The 23306-nt window shown below is 43.0% G+C and overlaps 1 protein-coding gene across 4 annotated transcripts in view; it reads right to left on the reverse strand.

Moving 5' to 3' along the window:
- LOC147747929 (flavin-containing monooxygenase 5-like) overlaps positions 1-23306 on the reverse strand; it is a 289847-nt gene that overhangs the window by 166587 nt on the left and 99954 nt on the right. The gene's annotated exons all lie outside the window — the stretch shown is intronic.

Below are 23306 nucleotides of genomic sequence, written 5' to 3' on the forward strand. Positions count from 1 at the left end.
TATGAATTTCTACTTGTAGTTTGCTCTTTCTATGCGTGCTGCAGAACAGCATATTGCCAATTTTTGATTGTTTATGTGTAGGAAGATGTCCCTTCCTGCACATAAACAATCACCCATGCAGCAGAGGCACCCTTGCAACATGGCACAAAGGGTGTCTGAGCTAAGCAGCTTTTTTATTGGCAGCACTAGGGAAATGCCGGGCTGCCCAATATTTTTGCAAATATGGTGCATCTCTGCATTTAAAAAATGGCGGAGCGTGGAATTACCAATTTTGAAGTAACATTGTGCTCCGACATTTTAATGTAAATATACCCCTGAACAGCTTTTCCACAGGTGGAGAAAGTTGTGCTTCATGCTACTTGAAACCTTTGCAGGAGTCTTCTGACTGATGTCAACTGAATCCTGCCTACCATGAGGAGCACAAACGGAAAACTGTTGTTTGCAAGTGATGTGGCCTCTCTGTGACCCAAGAACATTATGGTCCTGAAAAGGCTTGTGCATGTCACTATGTACCCTCTGATAATGTAAAAGCCTCACAAACTTAGATTTTTTTCTTTCAGAAATTCATCCCAAAATAACGTATTATTAGCATGCTCATCATTGTTGCCTGGAACTGACTCAGAAGCTTTAGTGTTGATGTCCTGCCACTGCACCGTGAAGATGGTGGTGTTATCGCTGGCCAAGAAGCACCCTGTATGTTGAAGCTAACCACAAGAAGAATTTTCCAGAGACCTGTAAGATCTGGATGTCAGCCTTGACAAGGCTTTAGTGATTTACCTATTCTGTCCCGGCTGCTACGCAAGGATGTGCCATGAAATGTGATAATCATAGGGTGCACCTCTTGGGTGGCTAAGACCTTGGACTCAAAGGCAGGATAAGTAACTTGGAACGTATATATGTTATGTTATGTACATTTGTAGAGCGCAGCTAATCACCTGTGAGGGTATCCAGGCACTGATATATACATGATTGTGCATGTTTTGATAATGATCAATTCCTCAATTAGAATTACAAGGATGTTTTCTTAATAACGATGCTGAGATGTTTCCCGAGGTGCATGGCTCACTATTGGGGCAAATACCGCAGGGCATGTCCATTTTATTATCGTGAAAGGACATGCAGGATGTACTTATGGGATATCCTGGAGAGGAGGCAAATACGCAGTTATATATCCTCATGTATGTGCGTTTTTTACACTTTTTCCCGACGTTCCACCCTTTGCTTTTGAACACAGGTTGTGTTCCTTGGAGCTCCTCCCGCCTGGCGCCATTTCGAGTTTGATCTCCCAATAAACTCGGTGAGTGTTGGTATGTGGTGACATGGGGCTGGATTGTCACTTTTGTAGTTGGATTGGAACATGGGTTTTAAACCATGAATATCGTGCATGCCTAACGCCATATATGTCAGTGAGAGTTGCGTAGAAAATACTCTTGCAGCAGTGATGAGAATAAGGAAACACATCTAGTTTTAATGTTTGGGACCACAGTGTGGAAAAGGGGCATACTGATTAACTAATCAGATGCCTATGGGGGCATTCGAATATTTTCAGTGTATGGAAACTATACGTGGATGGAGGGCAAGTTGATTCAACATTTTAATAAGGGTATGTTATTTGTTGGGATCACGTTTCTAGAATTATCTTTATCTCTCCTCAGTATGTAGATTCCGTGTTGGCGGAATTCCCTCCACATGGGCAAGATCGATTTGATCACCTGTTACCTCTTTAGCTAAGGTAACGGGGTAGAAAAGACTGGGACTGATAGACGTCCTGAGGAAGACCGGCGTGACCTGTTGAATGGTGGCACTATAAGGTCGAAACATGTTGACCTTGGCAGTTTAAGGAGGGGTGTTACAGGATCCTGGTTTCCTCCCTTAACAATACCATCCTTCATTACATTTTTAATCCTGACTTTGGAACCTAGGATTAAAGGTATGACAGGTATCCATGAGCCAGTTTTAACCTCACTAGCCTGACTGCACTTTGTTCTATCACTTTACCCAGTCTTTGGTTAACACATTCTGTTGTGAACAGTGTTTGTCACTTCTAAGTTTGTTTCCGTCTTTGTGTTTTGTGTTCCCCCTCCCTATGCTTCGCCCTGTGCGTGACTACGCCAGGGCGTTTTGTAAGCAGACCCGATGATGAAGCATGTCACACACATTTGTGTGTGAGTGAGGGCAGTTTTCCAAAACACAATTGTGCCACTGCTTGTTTTCAACCCTTCCTTGTGGTCGTTCCCTCTCCACCCCTTTATGTGTGTATATGTTAACTCCAGGGGGTTTGGAGTTGTTTTTGACCCTCTCCCCTTACTTGTGTGAGATAATTCATCCTAGTCAAGACATGAGGGAGAGTACCGGCTTAGGCCGTGGTACCTGATAAATCACTATATGTGGTTATACCATGGGAGCAATCTTTAGAAGCACGGACAAAGTGATGGGTACAAAGGGTCCAACGAAGTCTTCAGATGTGTCTGTCATGCCATGATGACCTAATGCCTTGGGTCACTATTTCAGGTAATATTAAGTAATGCTAATAAAGGTAAGCTTGTTTATAATTAACCATGTGTGCATAGGAGATACTAAATGTATAAAAGCCCACTCAAATTAGCAGCAATGACAAACACGAGCTCAGAAACAAAGTGATGTCACAAAGTAAAAAGAATCAAGAGAATGGAAGGGCACACCCAATAACCCATTGTGAGCTTGGGTAATACTATCACGTAAAGTAAATGGCCTACAAGGGGGTTCAGTTACAGATTGAGCTCTAATTATTAGCAAATATGTCTATGTCCATATGGGGTAAGCCTGCAATCAAAGCTCTGAGAATTAATCTAACAACATTTGTTTTCGTAGCATTATAAGCTCCACAAAATGAACCTGTAGAACATAAGAACATAAATGAGCAGGCATACAAGAGTAATAATGTAGAGATTGATCAGTGTATATTTACTACCAGACAAGAGATGATCAAAATCAGTTTACATGAGATTAAAATTACGCAACAAAAACACACATCTATCCTGTGTATTGGTTGTACATTATAAAATGTTGTCCATTTGTTAGACAGATGTGTGTCTACTCTACTGTAAATTGAGGGAACAATCTTGGGGAGTGGATCTCTGTAAAGTAGAGTCTGTTCCTGTGATGTTTAATCTGTGACTAAGAAGTGAAATGTAGAAAGAACAAGGTGGTGATTACCCAGAGATGGATAAGACGTGGATTACTTTTAAGTCCATGTTTACAAAGTCCCTAACAAAGGTAGAGCCAGAACATGGTCTGGCTGCCAAGATTGTTTGTTTGATATTAGTTGGCCACTTGCAAAAATCCTAGTCTTGGCAGGCGAAGCTAAAGCAAGATGAAGATGAGTTGATCCAAGTGTGCTGAAAGGGTGAGCCTAGAAAGCTGTATATTTTCTGGGAAATGTTAACGGTGCATTAGCAGGGGACAGATGAAAGGGGTGATATTAAAGATCTGTTAGATATGGGGGTCTATAGTTGGCAGAGGTAGGTACCTTTGACCAAATAGGGACCCTTGCGTCTAGTCAGGGAAAGAGGGTACACTCATAAAATAACCCTGGTCACCCCCTTGGTAGCTTGTCACGAGCAGACAGGCTTATCTCAGAGGCAGTGTGTAATGCATTTGTGAACATATACAGTAAACCAGTGACAACACTACAGATGGACACCAGACAAGTTGTAGTATAAATATAAGTATTTTTATATAGGCTTAACACAAGACCCCAAACAACAAAAATCCACAATACTGTACTTTAAAAAAGGTAGAAATAGCTTAGTTTTCTTTAGATATAAAATGCGACACTTTGAGTTCAATGTACCTTTGGATGCGTAACGCTATACAACAAAAGTGTTGCAGGGAAGGTGATGCATCGGTTCCTTACACGCAAGAACGGTGATGCATCGGGTCCCTACTGATGCGTAATGGATGCGTTGGTTCTTCTTGGCGAGGGGAGGTGATGTGTCTGTTTCTTACTGCACTTCTGTGGCGATGCGAGCAGCAGCGCTGTGATGCGATGAAGATCCGGTGCAATGAAACAAAAATGGCGTCTTCTTCTTGATGCGACACGATGCATCCACGCCCGACGGCCGTGCAGCGACTCAACGATTCTTCCACCAGGCCCTGCGACACGCTCCTCCGGTGATGCGACGGCATCCGATGCGACGGCAACAATGTTCTCCGGTGATGCGAGATGCTTCGGCAAAACGATGTGACAGCTGCAGCAGTGACACCCTTCTTCAGTGATGCGATGACAGCGGCTGTGGCGGCGACACGCTTCTTCTTTGTAAGTCACACTTCCAGCTCCTTGTGGCACACAGTCCCTCAGGAGGCCCAACACAACAGCAGGGTCTTCAAAAGAACTCTTGGGGAGCTGGTCGGTGAAGTCTGTTGTCCCTGAGACTTCAGCAGGAGGCAAGCTCTATCTCAAGCCCTTGGAGATCCTTTACAGGTTGAATTCAAAAGTAGCACAACGTCCTTTTTCCTTTCTTTGGCAGTCAGGCAACTACTGCAGGCCAATCCCCCAAACAGCGCTCAGCTTAGGAATAGTGTCCTCCTCAGTTCCTCTGGTTCCTCTCATGAGCAAAGGTTCTTCTTGTCTCCCAAAAGTGATCTAAAGTTCTTGGGTCTGGGTCCCCTATTTTATACTCATTTTTCCTTTGTTATCTGAAAGCAGGGAGGCCTTTGCCTAGTCCAAACCAGTTTTGGTCAGTCCTGGAGCACTTTGTTGACAAGGCTCCTTCTTTCCTTTCACAGTGTAGGCCAAGGACATCAGATGCACCACAGGAGGTGAAGCCAGCATTGTGGAGGGAAGGCACAGCCCTATTCAAGTCCCAGGTGCAACTCCTCCCACCCATCTACATGCCGATCTCTCTATTCAGCCCTGTGCTGACGCACCCTGCCTCCTGAAATCCCCCATCCCAAGTCACTCAAACTCCAAACAAGGATTACACACCTAGCAGAGGCAGGCAAGAAAATACCTACTTTCTAAAAATGGTATTTTCAAACACAGAATGTTAAAACCAACTTCACTAAAAGAAGTATTTTATCGTTCTGAGTTCAGGCATACTAAACTCGAATTTCTACCTAGTTCCCCAAGTCAGTTAGGATTATAAGATGTAATAATCAAACTGCCCATTCTGGCCTATGGGGAACCAGTAGCCTTGCAATAGTGAAAACTAAAAAGGCTGAAATTCACTGTTAGGACATGCCACACACACAAGAGCATGTCCTACCTTTTACCTACAATGAACCCTGCCCTTGGGCCTACAATAGGGGTGACTAATATGCAGAAAAGGGAAGGTTTAGGGACAGGCAAGTGGGTGCACTTGCCCAGCAACATGGCAGAACCAGACTGTACACAGGCTCTGCAATGTCAGACCTGAGACACACTTTACAGGCTGCTTCTGTGGGTGGCACAACCAGTGCTACAAGTCCACCAGCAGCATTTGATTTACAAGCCTTGGGCACACGCAGTGCACTGTACTAGGGTCTGACAAGTAAATCAAATAGGCCAATCATGGAGTCACTAATCCATACATCAATTTACAATAGAGAGCATATGCACTTTAGCACTGATCAGCAGTGGTAAAGTGCCCAGAGTAATAAAACAGTCAACAACAGGTCAGAAAAAATACAGGAGGAAGGCAAAAAGTTCTGGGATGACCCTGCAAAATGGGCCAAGTCCAACAAGATCAGTCCTAAGTTAGGAGACCTAGCAGTGAATTAGCTGTGGCTATGGAACTAGGACAGCTGTTTGGAGACTCTTTCCTTTAATATCTAAGGAGGTTGGTGGGCACCTGTGCTGTAAAAGATTCAGTCTTATTAAACGCAGGTGTGTAGCCAGCTGTTTTTCAGCAGGGCTTGCCGAGGAAGAGCTACTCAGCAGGATGCATATACCAGCGATACCGACAAGACCAGTACTGTCAAGTCCTGGGGAGGTCACTCCCCAGCTTCCTGACCAGGGGCAGAGGTGGTCGATGTATGCCCGGGAAGAAAAGTCAACAGTTATCTCAGGTGAGGAGGATTTATGAGGGAGAAGTACCTCTTGGGGGAGTGGTGGGGGGGGCAGAATAGAGAATATTGTAGCCAAGTGGCAAAATAGTTATGAGGATGCTTCTGTGTTACTGACAGTGAGAGGGTTTTTACTACAATGTGTTCAGGAACTCTTCCAAAATGCAGTGCCACATAACCATAATGTTTTATAGATGAGAGCATCTCTACTCGCCAGAGCAATCGATATGTTTTTTGAGCAATTTAATTTTAATGGCAAAAATGTAATCAATGGAAATGTGTCCAATTTTAAATCTTAAGGCATTTAATAAGTTGCTAATGTATCATCGCCTCAAAATGGAAGACATCCTTCTACTCTGTGACATTGTGAGATAAAGAGATTGGATGGTGCAAACAGATTTAAAGGATCCTTGTCTGGTGGGACCATTTTGGGAGCCTCACAGTTTATAAGATTCTAATCAGGATGTTTGTTGCGAAACCAGACATGTTTGGGGACTAGAAAGTCAGTTATTTAGGCTGGGGCACTCTCTGCAGTGACATTGCAACGGGGGTCTTTGGTCAGAACAACAATCAGAGCTCCACATCAACCTTTTCGAGTTTCTGCAGAAAAAGGTGCAATCCTGTATAATGTTGAGTATGGATAACATGTCAGCCATGAGTGAAGTCAGTCACTTAGGAGGGATAAGATTAAAGTTTTTAGACGAGTTCAGAAAAGGGGTTTCAGAATTTTTGTCTGTATCAGTAGAGTATTTGCAGGGACTGATCCCAGCGATAGGAACCTGAGTCACTCTTGAGTGGTGATGTTTCAGCAGCTTTGGTGGCAGTCTTAGCTATATCTCTTTACATCCAACCTGAATTTCCAAATAGACCACTTCAGTTGGAGTCCGGATTCAGAAGCAGAGGCAACCGATGCATTTCTCTGGGGTCTTCGGCTAAAATATGACTTCTGACCCTTTTGAATGATTCCAAGGATGGTAGTGCATCTTTGGAGAAAGGCAGCAGTTCTGATCTTGATCACACCATGGTAGCCAACTCAGATTTGGTACCCAGATCTCCTAGAGGTGTTTTTTCGAGCACCAGTGCAGATAAATCACTCAGGAGACACTCATCCTTTAATATTGGAGGGCCTTCTCAGTCTGACGACATGAAGGATTTCAGGAAAAGATGAGGCATTATGTTTTTTATTTGAATTGGCTGAACAGGGAACAGCATGTAGGGCAGCGAATTCCTATAGTCTCACAATTTCAGATGGCCATTTGTATGTAAATTGAGCACCAGCTGGGCAAAATAACTTAGCGTGTTGGTTAATAAAAGGTAAAAAAATTAAAATGCCTCCTCATCCACCCAATGGACTGATGTGGAACATTAAGAAAGATTTTGAGTTCATTCTATCAAGGTCCAAAAATGGTGAACTGTCTTCTAAAGAGTTATCATGGAAATCAGTTATACTTTTATGAATAGTGTCAGGCCCAAGAGCATCTGATGTAAGGGACCTTTGTCTGCAGAAGGGGTGACTTTTATGATTTGGTGGAGAACAAAAAAAAAATTCTAGAGTATGTTTTATTCAGCATTTACTGCAAACCTTAAACTGTGTGTAATCAAGTATTTAAAAGCATTCGAGCAGAGCACTAAGGGTCTGATTCAGAGTGTGGCAGATGGGTGCTCTATTACAAACATGACGGATATCCAATCTGCCTTATTACATGTGCCATGGAATATAATGCACCTATGATAAGATAGGCGGGATATCCTTCTTTGCGATGGATTAACCCATCTGCCAAAATGTAAGTCAGGCCCCAAGACTCTGAGACCTAGAGGAATTAGACAGCTGTTTATTGTTATGAAACTGCCAAACCAAGCAGGTGGTATGGTGGGTAAAGTGAGTTATGTTACTGGAGAGAGTGGATGTCTCTTTGATTGGAACACAATCTGTTAGAGGTGCAATGGCCTCAAAGGCGTTCAAAATAGGTGTGTATTTGGAATGATAAAAGCTTAATGATTTGGGTTGATATGATTTAAGCGTTGTCAAATTCACCAGGCACCAGACCCCCTTGAAAGGTAAGGGCAGAATGATACCCATGAGTGGAGATAGCTAATGATATAAAGGAATAATGTTCTCTTGTTGTTTGATCATTTCCTGAATTGGAATGTTTGGGATGGGAAGTGTCACTGTTAGATTTATTGGAATGAACTAATCTAGGACTCACGGAAAAGGGGGTGGATTAAGAACATGGAAAGGGGAACAAGTGCAGGTCTGGTTAAAGTTACATTTGGAATAGACTGTTGTTTATTGGATAAGGTAAAACATATTTTTTTTTAAAGAAAAGAGGGAGAGAAGTGATGTTTATTGATGTTATGAACTGAGGAGTGTTTTTATTGGTTATGGTTTAATACATACTGAGAAGTGGATCTGGGGCACCCCATCACAGATTATCAATGAGCAGCATGCTGCGGCCAGACTAAGGAGGTATACCCTGAATAGTTGTCACAAATTGCTTCACTTTAAATTCCTGGGTAGAACATACATTACCCCTGAGATGATACACATAGACTTGACCCACACAGATTCCACTGTTGCTTGAAGTGCAAATCCCCACATGTGGATTATGCTCATCTTTCCTGGAACTGTGGCAAAATTAAAACTTTCTGTGCTGCAATTTTCCACACACTCGGGGAAATGACAGAGTTAGACATTGAACCAACCCCTGAGGTGGCATTGCTGGGGTATGTGGCAAATATCCCAAAGGCAGTCTGGAAATTTACCGCCATACGGCTACTTCTGGCTAAGAGGGAAATTGCAATTAAATTGGGGCGAAAAGCTGCCCCGACATCAAAAGGTTGGCTAGATAGTCTTGCGTATTGCAACACCAACTATGATCTATACTCCACCACGCTTCCTAGAAAGTCCCGCCCTAGGGATATTTAGGGTCCGTTCAAACACTATAAGGCAGCAGCGCAGGCACAACCTGCCTCTCAGCTGGAGCGTGGACACGTTCCAACTGGGATAGGCTGAGTAAATAGCACAACGTATACTGGGCACCGAAATGTTATTATTAATCATGTCTAAAATCATTTCTCTTATGAAAACTTATCTAGGTTGTAACTTGTATGGAACATTGGCAGGGGTAGTGTCGCTCACATAATTGCAGATTTGAAAGGTTATTTTGAGCTGACTAATGTGATGTCTAAGTTTATGTGTGGCCTGTGGACAGCATCTTTGTCATTATATGCGGCATTGTCATGATATAAATGGACCTGATATTTGATGATACATTGTTATACTTTTGAAACTGATAAAGTTAAAAAATAAAAAAGTATGTGTGGACTGATGAGTGTCAGGGAGTTTTTGATATGATCAAATTATATGTTGTCAATAATATGATTATTTCTACGAATACCCTCAAAAAATGTGACCCAGAGGATTTGTGTATCATCTCTACTGCTGCCAGAACCATGATTTAGGCCCCGTGTTGATGCAGAAAAGAAGTAATGGCAAAGAAGAGATTATTGCTTTTGCATCTAGATAATTCGCTGAGTCTACTTACTCCACCATAGCGAGAGAAGCCATGGGTTTGTGGTGTGGTGTTCATTATTTCAGGAATTTTGTGCGGGACAATCAATTCATCCTCTGTACCGATCACAAACCATCGGTGGATTTTTTTCAGTTTTATCTATGGTGGTAGGCAACCCCACACATTACCAAGTGGCAATACCGCATGCAGGAGTTTTAGTATAAGTTACAATTTGTTCCTGGTGTTTGAAATTTTGCAGCTGATTGTTTGTCACAATTACCGTTAAAGGTTGATGCGGATGTGAATGTTGACTGTGATGAAAGTTTAGAATTTGTTTGTGCCATTGATGCAGTTTCTGATGGCATATTATTAGAAGTGGAATGCTGTGCAACTGTTGAGGGTGACAAAGTCTTACAGTAGGTAATCAAGTATGTGACGGGATGTTGGCCATGTATACGTGAGTTGAGTGACACAGTGGTTCCTTTTTGGAGGGCGGTTAATGAGTTGTCCATCGTCAACGGAATCTTATTTAGGGGTGAGCAGTTGGTAGTTCTTTCAAGCATGAGGTGCAAGATTCCTGAACTTACTCATGAAGGATATATTGGCATGAGAGCGATGATAGGTCAGAGAGGATTTCTGGTGGCCTTGGGGTGGACAGGTCAATTGAACGTTTTGTGAAGGAATGTAAAGTGTATGTTTATGTATGTTTTAAGTGATAATTCACAGGTTACAGTGCCTTCTCCTGATCCGGCAGTGGTCAGTAGAGGAATACCAGAGCATAAATTGGCGTTTGACATATCTGGATCATTTCGTAAAGCTTCCGTAAATACCATGGAACGGAAACTGCACTAATCAAAGCAGCTGATGCCATTAGAGTCATCCGGGACCAGGGAGGTACAGCTGTCCTGGTGCTGCTCGATCTATCTGCAGCCTTCGACACGGTCGATCACAAGATCTTGATCGACCGTGTCGGAAAAATGGGCCTCCAGCTGATTGCCAAAGATTTGTTGGCTTCATTTCTGGCCGGGAGGACCCAGATTGTTACTCTTGGATCTTTTCAATCAGCTCAACTGTCTCTGCCGTGTGGGGTTCCTCAAGGCTCATCCCTAAGTCCGACACTGTTTAACATCTATGTGTCGGACCTGGCTAAACTCATTAAAGCCCACGGGATGAGCCTAACCTCATATGCAGATGACACGCAGCTGGTTCTGGCTATAAACAGTGATGGAGACAAGGTGGCAAAACGCTTTCAAGGATGTATGCTAGCAATTGGAGAGTGGACGGCCTCTAATTGTCTAAAGGTAAACTCCGAGAAAACGGAGGTGGTCATCTTTGGACCTCTCTCGCCAGGATGGTCCCCGGCCTGGTGGCCTGCATCTTTTGGAGCTCCGCCTAAGCCAGTCTCCAAGGTTAGGAATTTGGGAGTAACATTTGATGATGGCCTTAATTTTATGGCCCACGCCAAGAAAACAGCAGCCACAGCTTGTCATAAACTACAACTGATAAGGAAAATGATTCCTTTTCTACCTGACACAGCGGGAAAAACCCTGGTCGTTGCCTTAGTTCTATCTTCCCTGGATTATTGTAATGGCCTATTTGCAAATGTACAGATTCGGGTGACTAATAAAATGCAGACCATTCAGAATGCGGCGGCCAGACTTCTCTCTGGAACACCCAGATTTAAATTGGTCTCAGATACGATAAGGAACTACCACTGGCTGCTTATTCGTAACCAAATCAAGTTCAAGACTTTATGCCCAGTTTATAAAGCACTACATAATCAAGGCCCGCAGTTTCTCAGGGACCAACTAATTCCATATACTCCCTCTAGACAACTTCGTTCCACCACCTTGAACCAACTAGTGGTGCCACGGACAAAAACTGTTACTTGGGGCGATCGTCGATTTGTGGTTTCGGCCCCCAAGTTGTGGAATACTCTTCCACAACCTATCAGGACCAGCCCCTCACTCCTGCTCTTCCGGAAGCGGTTAAAGACCTGGCTTTTTAACCAATAAAATTACAGTGATACTCTTTGAAGATGGCAGTTAGTCTAGCGCTGAGACGCCTACGGGTATTTGTTCGCGCTTAATAAATAGCAATAATAAATAAATAAATAATAAATAAATAAATTTGGGGTTCTAGGGTCGGCACCCAAATATGCCCTGGTGTTAATTGATTACATGTCCAAGTGGATTAAGTTGGAGTTTGTAATTAGTATTGATTCTAGAGTGGTCATAAAACATTTTTTGTAGAGTTTTCATTAGGGAAGGTTTTCCTGAGGTTTTGGTGACAGATAATGGCACCCAATTGTGTTCAAAGAAACAAGTGATTTTCTGGACAAGAATGGCGTCATTCATGTAAAGACTTCCTTGTACCATCCTCGTAGCAATGGTCTTCTTTAGAGGGTCAACAGTGTTCTTAAGAACCAGCTACAATTAGCGTCAATCAATTCGATTGGATTGGGAAAGGTTCATCCAGCAGATGGTGTGGGCTAAGAGAATTACTCCTCATGTCAGCATTGATATGGCTTCCTTCTTTTGATGAGGGGAACAGTTGCGGGTTCGCATTTGAACAGGGAATTGATGGGTAGGAAAAGTTGGGATTGTGAAAAAGTGGGAAGAGTGGTGGAAGTGCATGTTCAGGAGAAGCATAGCCCATGTGTGATGTTGGTTCTGGGAGGTAAATTGATGTTCATAAAGGTGATGTTGTGAGAGTTGTTGTTTCTCATAATGTTCGTAATTGACAGTCAAGATTTTTGCCTCCCATGTTGGTGCCTGAGGTAAATGATCTCGTAGTGGTGTTGGAGAATAGTAAGGTGTGGAACAAGAGCATGGTGGTAGTGGTGCCTAGCTCTAAAGAGAGCTATGTGTGTGGAAGAATGGGGAAGGAAATGCCCAGGAGTTCTATGGGTTTCATGCAACTTGAGAACACAGATGTTTGTTGTTCTGCATCAGTAAGGAGGAGATATGCACCTGTAAAGTTTGATGATTATGTGCTATACAAGTAGATGTGTGGCGTTGATTTATGTAGTAGTAACATTTGTATCTTTTCTTTTGCTATTCATTCCACGCTGGATCTTTCCTTTTTTTGTTGCAGTGTGTTGTTTATTATCATCTGTACTTTGTACTTTTGTGAATTGTATTACTTATAATGTTTTGCATTTATTATAAGGGAAAGAGATATGTGGGGATCGCGTGTTGACATTCCAGAATGTGTCTGTATGGAATGCTGGCACGCGAGGATGGTTACATGCTGAGGGACCGGCAGTTGTTGACGGGACCCGGTGTCGTCAAATTAATACATGCCCACTTACTTGAGGTACCTGGAGTCTTCCTTTTCCTTTTCACAGTGCCATATCAATGCCCACATGTGGTCACTAGCCAATGGGCTGCCAGGTATACTCTTGCTTTGTGATGACCTTCTTGCTATGTGTGGCATCAAGCAATCAAAGAGTGCACTAGTCTGTCTACTCACAATATGTCCAAGTCCTTCCTCGAATGGTAGCAGTTTGGTAGCCCACCCCTTCTGGAAGGTGGCAGTTGCATTCTTCAAGCAAAAGGGCATCACTTTGTACTGAAAATAGCCTTCAGGAGTTGAAAAAGCTGAATTTTTCTTGGATCCTGGTGTGACGGCTATCTGCCAATAACCTAAAGTCAAGTCAAAGGTACTCAGATAATTTGCAGTCCCCAACTTATCAATGAGCTCATCTGCTCTTGGAATGGGGTGAGCATCAGCCTTGTTGCCTACATTCAAGCCTCTATAGTACACACAAAATCTAATTTCTGGTTTTCCTCCCTTGGGGTTTAGCTTAGGCACCAGGACCAATATGCTGTTCCATAGACTACTAGAGGGCTCAATCCCCTCCAACTCTATCATCTTTGCTACCTCAGATGTGTTGCTAGCATTAACCTGGTCTGACAATCTATATATTTTGCTTTGATAGGCAAGATATCACTGATGTCCATATCATGGGTACACAATGTTGTCAAACCTGGGGTCAATGGAAAGAGATCAGCAAACTGTCTGAACAGGTTGTACCAGTCTTTTTTCCTGCTTTTGTGTCAGAGTGGAAGAGAGGACTACTCCTTCTACTGAGCCATCTTTGACATTGGTAGACAGTAGGTCAGGAAGAGGTCCACTCTCCTTCTCTTCACCCCCATCTGTCACTATGATCATTGTGATGTCTGCTCTGTCATTATGAAGCTTGAGCCTATTCACGTGTATCATCCTATGAGGGTATCTGGGGCTTACCATATCCACCAGATATGTGACTTCACCCTTCTTCGCTAAGATAAGGTAAGGCCCAATACACTTTTCTTGTAGGACCCTGGGGAAAACAAGCTCAAAGACCGACACCAGTTGTCCAGGTTGGCATTAAAGCATATAGGACTTCTGGTCATACCAGTGCTAGACAAGCTCTTTGCTAGCCTCCAAGTTTGGGTTTGTTTTCTTCATGTATTCAGCCATTCTAGAGCGAAGGCCAAGTACATAGTCCAAAATTTCTTGTTTGGGTTCCTTGAGAGGTCTCTCCCAACATTTTCTATCCAAACTCAAAGGACCTCTTACAGATGTCCAAATAGCTGTTCAAATGGCCCGAAGCCTACTCCTTTCTGCTGAACCTCCATGTATGCAAATTTTTGGGATGGTAGGCAAACATGTATCTCCTTCTGGATTTCTCAGGCAAAGCCATAATCATCCCTTTCAGGTTTTATTGAACCTTTCCACAAGACCATTTCCTTGGGGATTGTAGGGAGTGGTGAACTTAAAAGTCAATGGGGTATTAATGGACGCACAGCGTCGTTGTTAATAGTTTTAAAGTTTGTGAGGTGCTCCGGAGTATCGCCCTCCACCTCACCGCATTAACGTCAGCTCCACCTTTAGTTACCCGTAACCTAGCAACCACAACCCTTAAACCGCTTCCGGGATTCAGCTAACGCCCTGACCTGGCAGATGACTGCGGTATCTTCGTGAATCCTGTCCGTGCACGCCACGGTAAGCTTCTCATTAACTCCTACTCGTTTACTTTTCACCACGTAATAGCGGCATGTTGTCTTTTCTGTGTCCCAGTTAGTTTAGACCTCATTTTTCACCCGCACATTTCACCCGCGTTCACGTTACCTAACGGCTATCATTTCACAACCGTACTTTTACATAGTCACGATCCCGCTCACTGATCATCAGGCACCCGTGTTTTTAAATTGAACTTTGCACTATCTTTTCACTGATATTCTTTCACCAGCACTCCCTCACCGATTTTCCATTTTTCAATCACTTCACTGTAATGTACCAGGCACAGAGTATCGTTTTCTTACATACACCCCGTTTTTCTTCTTCATTGACAAATATTTATCCCCTGGAAGAAGGCATTCACGTTATGCCGAAATGCATTGGGATTTATATGAGTGCATTTTGCAAATATGAAAGATTCATGTGAACAAAAGATTTTCTTGTGAATACAACAAGATGGAATAATAATAAAAAAACAAGCATTTTCAAAGCACCATTTTCATATTGTTTATATTGGTGAAACCTTCATACGAGGTCTATTAAGGAGCCCGGGGGACACTTCTCACTAAACGAGTAGTGCTACCTTTAGAACTTAAAAGTGACCCATATTCATCCCACTTTGCTTTCAGATGGGCAGGCATGAAATGTGTGCCCTTATCTGAAATGACCTCCCTGGGAACACAATTCTGTTGTGAATGAGAAGCAGGAATCTATCTACTGCAGGAGCAGTAACTGCCTTAAGTTGAATAGCTTCAGGGTTCCTAGTGGCATGGTGTACTACCTCCAAGATTAATCTATTGCCAGAGGCAATAGGGGGGTGTAGGGGACCAACAATATTGATCCCTACCATCTCAAAGGGAGTCCCCACCACAGGAAATGGTATAAGGGGAGTCTTTGGTTTGCCACCTGCCTTGCCAGTGGTTTGGCAAGTGACACAGGAGCGAATTAAGTAATTCACTTTTTCTGACAACTTGGGCCAGTAGAAGTGATTGACAAGCCTTTCCCAGGTCTTGGTCTGCCCCAAGTGTCCAGCTAAGGAGATGTTATGAGTCAGGTTAAGGAGTAATTCTTTACTTTTGGGACACCACCACTCTTCTGGTTGCCCCTGGTTTGGTGTCTCTTGCCTCATTGTATAACATTCCCTCCTCCCAGTATACTGTGGTAATCTGGTTTCTATCTTCTATGTTTATTCTTCATTAGATTTACAGTATGTCATTGTTATTACCATAGAAACAGAATGTGGTCTTTGAATACTCTCTCTGGACTCCGGGTTGGCAGTTTCCTGGGAGCACTTGTGACTAAAGGACAATAAATGACATCTGACCCATCATTTGGTGTTGTGTGGGCTTATTTCAAATTGGCGACGAGGATGGGCCATTAGTCACCTTACCCACGTGTGTTGGAGCTTCTGAATTCTGATTCGAGTACACTTGGGAGGAAAATATCGAAAAAATTTCAATTTCAAAGTTTGACGCTGATGGGATCAAGGATCTCATCGTAGTCCAGGAGCAGTGTATAACTTGATTACTTCAAGCGTCTGATTCGATTTGGTTGGCTGAAGTATTTCGAGGAGTTATTGGCGTAAAAGTGGGGAAATACGTCTAGTGGGGAAATTCAAGAGGAATTGGTGGAAATTCCTGAAGTGAACTGTGAGTAAAGATAAACTGTTTGTGAATTTAAAGAGAAGAAATTGGCAAGCTTTTTTTTTTTTTAAAACGACATTATCGCAGCGTAAAGCAAGTGTGCATTTTTAGACTGTGTTGGCACTGTGATATATAAACAACGGAAGGAACAATAAAAAATCGAAATAATTCTGCTGTTCAATTGTGGCAGAAATCTAATTGAGTTATCGTACCTGATTTCACAGAGATTGCATGTCGCACTGTCTCTAACAGCAAAAGCGTTGAGCAACGGTTTTTTTGGCATGGTGGAGCTAAGCTCGTTGCTGTTGCATAGTTAAACTGATGACGTTGTGGAATTGACAGCGCGTATTGGTGATCGGTTCTCTACGCGTCAGAAGTGCACGTCAGCAGAGCAGGGCAGGAAGAACGCTACTCACGAATGTCTACACGTCACAAGGAAGTGTTTCTCTTCTTTACACGTCTGGAGTGCATGTCGGAAGAGCAGCGGTGGAAGAACGTTAATCAAGAACGTCAGCATGTTGAAAGGAAGTGTTTCTTGTGGCCGGAGGAAACAACAGGTATCGACAAATGACAGTGTTTAGTGCCATTTGTGAAGGAGTACATTAAATAAAAACGCATCAAGAAGGAAAACTACACGCATATGGTCGAGACATTGTTATGAGGGAAAAGTAAAGGTTTGAGTAAGTTGCAGTGGGTTAAAACAGCATCAAAGGAAGACTGTTATTTGTTGAACCTGTTATTTGCATGTAAGACAATGACATTTTGGTTTTTCTAGGATTACAACAAAAAGCATTATATAATTTAGCAATATTATAACTTAGTGTTGTTTTGGAGTTCAGGAAACATGCAGAACGTTCAAGCTCCTCCCCCATTTTTGCAGCTCCCAGGTGACCCACCAGTCAAATTGAAAGTATGGTTCAGAGCCTTTGAAAAGTATTTAGGGGCAATTGGTGGCAGCAGATTTAGTGCTCAAAGAAAATGTTTTATCCTTGAGCATAATCTTGGGTTTGAAGGGCAAGCAGTATTAGAACATCTGCCAGTAACGCAATTAGGAGGGGGGGGGAATTATATGAGTTTCAAAAAGTAGTAAGAAGTTTGCAGAAACAGTTTGATGTCGAGAGTAGTTTAGTTGTGGCTAGGCATAAGTTCTTTACAAGAAAACAAGAAGAAAATGAGAGTATCATTGCTTATGTTGCGGCTTTATGTATTCTGGCTTCAGAATGCGAATTTGAACAATTCACTTCGCAATTAATAAGGGATCAGATTGTGGTTCATACAAACAATGGTAAAGTACAAGAAAAGTTACTGACACTTGAAAATCCAACATTGGATGAGACGATGTCAATTGTAAAAAGTATTGAGCTTTCTCAAAAAGCTAAAAAAGAATTGAAACCAGAGAAAAACATGGTTAATGTGATAAAAGAGTCAGAATTGAAATCAGAGAAAAACATGGTTAATGTGATAAAAGTGTCGGAAAGTGTAAACAATGGAAAAGTTCAGGCTAAAATTCCTAATAGAGTAGATTATAAAGGAATTAACACTGAATCAAAAGGTATAAAATATGTACCAAACAAAATAAATCAAAGAAATGTGTGCAATAAGTGTGGGTTTGCCACACATTTTCCTAATACAAGAATGTGTCCATCCAAGAATGCCACTTGTCATAAGTGTGGTAAACAAGGGCATTTTGCAAAAGTCTGTATTTCAAAAAATAGTGTGAATACAATCTATGAGGTAGAAGTAAAAGAGTTTGAAAGTGATGGTGAAGTAGTTAGCTCGTTAACTGAGTTGGTGGTAGTTGTGAAGGATGAAAGTGAAGAGTGTGTTGACCCGATTATTGAAGTTTTGGTTGATAATAAACCTTTGGATTTGTTGGTTGATTCAGGAGCACATATAACCATGATAACTGACGAGTTATTTGAAAGAACATGGAAGGGAAAGTCACTTAATCCACCGGATAGAAGCCCTGTTTCATACAAAGGGAGGAGAATAGAATTATCGGGATTTTTTGAAACTACTCTTATGTTTAAGGATAGAATAATTGAGGGCAAGACGTACGTGGCGAAAAAGGACTTAACATCCTTGGTTGGTATCATCAGGGTTTCTTTAAGATGGAACTTAGACCAGGTATGAAAGAACAAGTGTCAGTGGTAGAGGATTTGTAGGTAGAGGATACATTTAATTCCTGGTTTGAAAGATTCCCGAAAGTGTTTGGTGATGGTTTAGGATGCATTTCTGGTTTCAAACATTTAATAAGAGTAAAAGAAGGTGCAATCCCCATCAAACACAAGTTACGCACTGTACCTCATAGTGTTAGGGACGATTTGGCTTTAGAGCTCAAGAAGATGTGTGAGTCTGGAGCAATTGAACCAATTGAATCTTCACTTTGGTTGTCTCCCTTGGTTGTCAGACGCAAACAGAATGGAAGTCTATGAGTCTGCATTGATCTTCGCAGTGTCAACAGTGAAATTTGGATAGACTCTCATCCTCTTCCACGCATTGATGATATTCTATCTATGTTTGCAGGTGCTACGTATTTTTCAAAAATTGATTTAGCGTCAGCTTATCATCAAGTGCAATTGGATCCTTCTTGTAAACATATCACAGCGTTTGTATCACCCATTGGGACATTTCAATTTAGAAGAATGCCATTTGGACTGGCCTCTGTGGCTTCAGTCTTTCTGCTCATTATGGAAAGGGTGTTGGAAGGAGTTGAGGAGACTGTAGTATATCAAGATGACATACTGGTGGCTGGCAAGACAAAAAAACAACATGATAAAATTGTGTGTAAGGTTTTAGAAAGGTTGGAAAGGAATGGAATAGTAGCAAATAAGTCTAAATATATTTTTGGAGTGCAGTCGATAGAATACTTGGGACATCAGATTTCGGTGCAGGAATAGTACCTAGGGAAGGACTTATTCAGGCAATAGTAGATGCTCCCAGTCCCACCACAAAGGAAATGGTTTATTCATTTTTGGGACTGTGCAAATTTTACTCAAAATGTATTTCTAATTTTTCAATGAAAACAGTACACATGAGAGATTTGCTTAAAAAAGGGCAATCTTTAGATGGGATGAGACATGTCAAAATGAATTTTTGAATTTGAAAAAAGAATTAGGGTCATGTGTCATTTTGACACCATTTGATCCCGACACTAAATGTACGGTGTCAGTTGATGCAAGTTTGTATGGTTTAGGGGGCATGATATCACAAGTGAAGGAAGGAAGGAAAAGAATTTACAGTAGGTTTTGCTTCACAAGCTTTGAGACCTAGTGAGAAAAATTACTCGGTGATTGAACTGTTGGCATGTTGTTGGGCTATTGAGAGGTTTAAATGTTTTTTGTGGGGAAGGAACTTCAACTTACTCACAGATCATAAACCTTTGATTCCAATTCTGCAGGGGAAGGTGGTGAAAGATCATACACCATGTATAGCTAGGCTTAGTAGTAAACTTTTACAGTACAGTTTTCAAGTCGCACATATACCAGGTGGGAAAAATACCCGTGCATATTTTTTGTCAAGATTTCCTGTACCCATGTCTAAGAATGATTTTAAGGAAAATATTGATGAGGATTGTTTGATTGCGGCTGTAGATGCTTGTTCAGTTGGATGCTTCACTGAAAATGAATGGTTTGGGGCTATGGAGGTTGATTCAAATTTAAGGAAAATTAGGCATTACATTGTCACAGGTTGGCCTAAAGAGAAACATCTGGATAAAGATTTTCAACCTTTTGCAAAAATTGCAGATGAATTAACTGTAGAAGAAGGTGGTATGATCATGAGGGGGGAAAAATTTGTTCCACCAGATGAGGTACCGGAATTGATTTTCGGTTATGCGAAGCATATAATCGATGCTTTAGAATTAGCATGATGTATCTAAATTACTTACCACAAATACGCAAACACTAGCTTGAACCCGAATTGCAGTATTTCAGATTTCTAACCTACACCGCTTTGCACGTTTTACACTTGCTTGACTTGACCAACGCCATTTTGTGGCCTCGCTCGATGCCCTACATTAACAGACCCCATTCAAATCTTGCACCAAAGTCGTTCTCCTGAGAAATAGCCCAACTGTTGCAATACTGCTGTTTCAGCTCGTTAGGCCTGTCAAGGTTATAGGTAGCAGGAGGAGGCCTGATAGGCACATTCCGGGAGGGGTGCGGGCGGACTGTCTCGGAGTTAGCAGAAGTGAGTCACCCGTACGACCTTGCTAATCTAGGATGAGCTAAACCAAGAGCGCTTTGTCTCCCATATATGGACTTTCCCCCTGCACCAACCTGTACCAACTTGTATTTTTCCTTCTTGGGTAACGGTTTCGAGAATGTAACTGTATATATGTGATGTTCTGATAATGTGCCAGCAGTCTTCTTGGCGGACCTTGTGGGGTTAGGTCTCAAGGAGCTCTTCTGGCAGAGTTTGTTTGTTATAATAAATGATTGGACCTTCTGCACTGCCAACCGACTGATTATTGGTAATCGGAATGGGATTGGTTGTGAATGTAACTCTAATTGGGAGGTGGTAAATAATTTTTCGGTACTTCAGTTGGTGACTCTGCAGGGACTCCGCGTTGGGGTAGTCCCTCTGTAATCAGAAGAGAAGCGGGACATTGAATGGGGTGATCTTGATCGGGGGGGTTGACGAATAGACTAAATAGAATTCGGGGTCTGCTCCGCTCTCCCGATCGCGAGACCCCCAGCTGCTAGTGGCCCCACACCGGAGTCCTTCGGGTGTAACCCGAGAACCAGCCACGTTGGCCTTAGCAGAAATTGGTAGTGAAGAACGTACAATCTTACCTGCGTGCACCAGGTGAGTGTCTTGTCTCGTTTTGTATTGGATAACGTTTTTGCAATTTTGGACTTGGTACTTGGCATTTGGTGACCTGTGGTCACGGAGAAACTCTGAATAGCGGGTCTGACGGGGCAACATTGAAATTGCACGTGCAGATGCCTCTGGTCTGGTTTGTGTGGGATAACTAGAGATAGAGACTAGACGCCTTTGCGGGAATTGCAGTTCTCACTCGGCCGGACTGCTCTCGGGAACGTCGGCAGTTGAGATTGGGTAGCACTCGGACAGATCTGGAGCGGCGCTTGAAAAAGCGGGATTAGCCAGCATAGTTCGGGAGGTGAACCATGAATACTGTTAGATGGCCTGTAGGTTGGTCTGTGGTTTAGAAACCTCTGTAGCTATCTCTAGGCAGTCTAAGGACAAGACTGTTACAAGAAGACGTTTTTGCAGCGTTGAAGATTTGAAAAAGAGTTCTCCATAGGTGGGAGTCGACGGGCTCCACCTTTTGTTTGCAAAAGTCTGTGTTTTCGTTTTTACGTTTGCAAATATCTGTGTTTTCGTTTTCATGTCAAACTGAAGGTTTGTTTTGCAATGAAAGAGTGACTTTGAATGAAAGCATGGCCATGTGTATGAGAGGGTTGTGATTAATGATCACTGATTCTTCTGTGTTATGAACAATAATTTTCGATTCTTTTCAGGCTCGAATTCGGTAGAGAAGGGCAATGCCGTGTTTTAGTAAATTATGCTTTGGCTACGTTCATCGAGGGAGCACGAGGTTGGACGAAAGCCAGCCAGCCAGTCCTCCGGAAGGAACACCCAGCCATGATATGTATTGCAAGCACGGTATAGGTCCCCTTCTTTTCAATACTTTTTTTTTTTTTTAATTTGTTTTTATTGCAGAATTATAGACAAGACCTCAGAATAGGCCAACCATTACACTTCTGGCATCGCGAATGTTAAAGCGACATTGATACTGTACACAGCCATTCAGCCCACATCCCGGAGGCTGGGCGGCGCGCCAAGTCGTCCGTTCTCAAGAAGATGCCTCAGTGTTTGCCCTTCTCGGGCATCTGGTCGGCTGCACCATTTAGTATCCGCTTTTACCCCCCTACAACCCACCCTCCTTGCACCATCAAGACCCAAAGTTCACACTGGGACACCGTCAACATTTCCTACCCACACCAATGTAGTCCCACCCCTACCCTTCCAAAGGCCATCTCCCGTAACCCCCCAGTGATACTTCCGTGGCGCTTGCCTACTTCATCGGGAACCCCTCTCTTCGTGGATCAGCCCTGTGTCCTAACTACCTGTTCTCTTAACCTATGTACGGGGCTCAACTGTCTTCCCCGGAACACCCCCCCCCAACTCCCCTCAACTGCTGCTGATGCGAGCATACAGAATCCGTGCTAACGCTGGAGCACGCCACCTATCAGGAGTCCCTTGCAATCACTTAACCTGCATGGAGCTCTATGCTATCATTGCTCTTCCTCTTCATCTTTCGTCATGTAATCACGTAGTGCTTGGACCACCATCTCCCAAGCCCTCGCCATGTCCAAGCATTTCTCATTGCCAGTTCTAGTAGCTTGTTGCATTCTGATAATACTTTCACAGCCTGACCATTTCAACAGCTCATTCATCCATCTCCTTACCGATGGGCCTTCTTTGGACTTCCAGTGCCAAGTTATGTTAGGAGGTTTTTGTAAAGCGCACTATCACCGTAGGTTTCCTGGCGCTGATTGGGATACTGAGAGGGGCAAATTAGAGTTTATCCAGATTGGGGGAAGAGCCAGGTTTTAAGGGACTTACGGAAAAGGATAAGTGATGTGACAGATTTGAGAGAAAAAGGAAGAGAATTCCAGAATGTAGGGGCAAGATATGAGAAGCTTCGGCCTCCCATCCTTGTAAGCTTGAAGGGTGGGACGACCAAGAGGTGAAGATGGGAAGATCTGAGAGTGCGGGGGGGGCAGTAAGGGGTGGTAAGAGATTTCAGAAAGCTGGGTGAAGGGCCAGTGAGGGACTTGAATACTAGGCAGCCGATCTTGAAGGCTGCCCTGAGATTGATGGGGAGCCAATGCAGTTTAGCAAGGAGGGGCTTGGCCGACTGCCATTTGGGGGTCCTAAATACAAGGCGCGCCGCTTGGTTCTGCACGACCTGTAGCCTGTGAAGCAGGGTTTTAGGCAGGCCATGATAAAGAGAATTGGAAAAGTCCAAACGGGACAGGACTAAGGCCAGAGTGACTTGAAGTAGGACAGCGGGGGACAGGAGGTAAGCAACCTTCCTGATCCTGCGGATCTGAAACATGCAGGACGAAACCACTGCCCCCACCTGGGC

This window comes from Lissotriton vulgaris, chromosome 1_1 (assembly GCF_964263255.1).
Source record: "Lissotriton vulgaris chromosome 1_1, aLisVul1.2, whole genome shotgun sequence".
NCBI classification, from domain to species: domain Eukaryota; kingdom Metazoa; phylum Chordata; class Amphibia; order Caudata; family Salamandridae; genus Lissotriton; species Lissotriton vulgaris.